The following is a 3,918-nucleotide window of genomic DNA, read 5'->3' as shown; positions in this document are numbered from 1 at the left end:
TTCTATTCCTTCTGCTTTTTGCCTTCCTGGAATTTTTGGATATCTTTAAATCTGATGACCGATGCCTTCTTCTATTTTTTTTTTCCAATTTACTCTTGTTTTAGTGGTTTCTTTCTATTCAGACTTCCCTACTGAGGTGGAAAGCCCCAATATAATACCTTCGCTGCATCATGCTGGTATATTTTTTGTCATCTAAGTAATATATCTTTCACCTTCCTCAACTTGTGTGAATCACAAATATGATTAGTATAATAGATAAGAAAATTAATGAATAATGTATTAAATGGAGAATTAATACAAATAAAATTGGCAAATAATATCAATCTCAATCTTTTTTTGACTAACTGTCCCAGATGTTGCTCATAATTATTAATTCCACATTAAGTTTTTGATCCATAGCTTTGAACATTTACATTATTTTTGTTTTAAGCCTAATCTCTAAAGTTGTTGTAAGTTTCAAAGTTGAAAGAGATATTTGCACTTGTGAGAAGTTCAATATCCTCTATATTGCTCATAGGTAATACCTAAGTACAAAAACTTTTAAAAAGGAATGCAGATGGAAGGGTAAGTACAGCCGGCCTAATAATGAACTTCCTAATGAACAATATTAAGTTTTAGTTTATCCAAAAATCAATAAGTAGATATTAGAAAGAGGTGATCAGATTTGCATTTTCAAATTACTGATACATTGTAATGGTAATTGAATGTAATGGTAATTGAATGGTAATTGAATATTCCAAGCAAGAATTTTAGTGAAGAGGTTATCTGCAACTGTTAAATGGTATTACCACAATATAGGATAGTGGCAAAGGGTACAAACAGGAGAAAACAGAGTAAAGGGGTTTGTAGGATGTAGAATCATACCTTACGTGAAGAAGAAGTACCTCCAACATTTCTGGCTTAGGCTATGGGGTGGTTTTGCAACATAGAATTAAGATAATTTCACTTAGTGGATTTTGAGATGGGTTTTACAGCTGTTGATTTAAGATGCCTGTGACACATGCAGATAAAGGCGGTTTCTGCATTATAAAGTCTATAGCTTAGGTAAACCAAAGGAAACCCTGCAGCCCTGAACAGTATCTTATACCCATAAATTCATTGCTTCTTCCTCACCTCCTATCTTCTCTGACTTGCTTTACATTACTTTGGTACTTCAAGAAAACAATATAATATACCTTTGTCTTTAGAAAATCTTGGCTCAAATTCCTAGTGAACATTCTTCTTGTTGTCTTTTTAGTGAATTTTCAGTGAGAATTATAACTTTCAAATGTGCATACATATACCTATACACAGTTAAGAACATTTATTGGGCAAAAATATTTAGATAGTTCTGGCCATAAACAAATTATTGTTGAAAAAAAGCATTGTTATAATGTCTATACTACCCCAAACAATCTACACATTTAATGCAATCCTTATCAAAAAGCCAACAGCATTTTCCCACAGAACTAGAACAAACAATCCTAAAATTGGTATGGAACCACAAAAGACCCCAAACAGCCAAAACAACCTTGAAAAAGCAAAGCAAAGCTGGAGGCATCACAGTTCTGGACTTGAAGTTATATTACAAAGCTCTAGTGATCAAAACAGTATGGTACTGGCACAAAAATAGAATAGAAAACCCAGAAGTGGACTCACAACTATATGGCCAATTAAACTTTTACAAAGCAGGAAATAATATCCAAAGGGAAAATGACAGTCTCTTCAACAAATTGTGTTGGAAAAACTGGAGAGCCACATGCAACAGAATGAAACTGGACCACTTTCTTACATCATACACAAAAATATATTCAAAATTGATGAAAGACCTAAATGGGATACCAGAAATCATTAAAATCCTAGAAGAGAACACAGGCAGCAACCTCTTTGACATTGACCCTACCAACTTCTTTCTAGATATGTCTCCAGAGGCAAGGGTAACAAAGGCAAAAATAAACTATTTGGATTTCATCAAAATAAAAAGCTTCTGCACAGCAAGGGAAACAACAAAACTAAAAGGCAACCCTGAATGGGAGAAGATATTTGCAAATGACATATCTGATAAAGGGTTAGTATCCAAAATATATACAGAACTTACAAAACTTGATATCCTAAAAACAAATGATCCAATTAAAAAATGGGCAGAAGACATGAATAGACATTTTTTCCAAAGAACACATACAGATGGCCAAGAGATATATGAAAAGATGTTCAATATCACTCATCATCAGGGAAATACAAATCAAAACTACAATGAGATACTTCACACCTATAGAATGGCTAAAATCAACAACATAAGAAACAACAGGTATTAGAGAGGATGTGGGGAAAGGGGAACCCTCTTACACTTGGTGGAGATGCAAACTGGTGCAGCCATGCTGGTATACAGTATGGAGGTTCCTCAAGACATTATGACCAGCAATTGAATCACTAGGCATTTACCCAAAGAATACAAAAATTCTAATGCAAAGGGATACATGCACCCCAATGTTTATAGCAGCATTATCTACAATAGCCAAATTATGGAAACATCCCAAATGTGCATCAGTGGAAGAATGGATAAAGAAGAGATGTGATATATATCTACAGATATCTATATCTAAATATATAATGGAATATTACTCAGCCATAAAAGAGAATGAAATCTTGCCATTTGCAATGAGGTGGTGGAGCTAGAGAGTATTATGTTAAGTGAAATAAGTCAGTCAGAGAAAGACAAATACCATATGATTTCACTCATATGTGGAATTTTTTAAAATTTAAATTCAGTTAATTAACATATAACGCATTATTTGTTTCAGGGATACAGGTCTGTGATTCATAAGTCTTTTATAATACCAGTGCTCATTACAACGCATACCCTCCCCAATGTCCATCATCTAGTTACCCCATCCCTCCACCCCCCTCCCCTCAAGCAAACCTCTGTTTGCTTCCTATGATTAAGAATCTCTTATGGTTTGTCTCCCTTTCTGGTTTCAGAAACAAAGGATCATTGGGAAAAAGAAGAGAGAGAGAGGCAAACCAAGAAACAGACTCTTAACTATAGAGAACAAACTGATGGTTACCAGAGGGGAGATGGGCGAGTGGGATGGGTTAAATAGGGGTTGGGGATTAAGGAGTAAATTTGTGATGAGCTCCACGTCTTGTATCTAAGTGTTGAATCACTAAATTGTACACCTGAAACTAATATTGTACTGTGTTACCTGGAATTTAAATAAAAACTTAAAAACATATTATTGAAAAAAAATAAATTTGAATAACACTTTTTAGATTTCTTTGTATCTTTTATTAAAATAGTAAACAGTTAAGGGGTACCTGGGTGACTCAGTCAGTTAAGCATCTCACTCTTGATTTAGGCTCAGATCACAAACTTAGGGTCCTGAGAACAAGTTAGACGTGGAGCCTGGTTAAGATGCTCTCTCTCCCTCCCTTTCTGCCCCTCCCCACCATCACACACTCTCTCTCTAATATATATACATACACATACATATATATCTTTATTGAAGTAGCACAGATTTATAACTCTACACACACTATGTGAAAAGAGCAACCATATGTACTAGGTGAAAAAGGCTACCACAGAGGACACAGAGTCAGCAGATTTTTCAGATCAAGTAAACCAAACAGGCCTCCAAAATAGGGGCAAAACCAAGGATTTCATGCTTGAAATTCCAAGGTTGTGCTGCATGAACTTGCTGTGATCGGCTCCTTGAAATTTGTTTAGTAGTATTGAGAGACTGGTTGGGCTGGGGGTATCTTTATAAGCAAATGCCCAAACTACTGCAAAAAGCACGTAGTAGGGGTTGCAAGGTGAAGAAGAAACAGAGTAGCAAAATGCCCTGGACCTGCCAGGTGTTGTCATAAGGCAAGCATTAATGGCTAAATCATACTGAAAAAAAAAAAAAAAGTCTACACACAAACATGCAGACGCACACACAC

The sequence above is a fragment of the Ursus americanus genome, chromosome 3, assembly GCF_024610735.1.
Source record: "Ursus americanus isolate L20-20 chromosome 3, mUrsAme1.1.p, whole genome shotgun sequence".
Lineage (NCBI taxonomy): Eukaryota > Metazoa > Chordata > Mammalia > Carnivora > Ursidae > Ursus > Ursus americanus.
Note: the sequence above shows the minus strand (reverse complement) of the source record.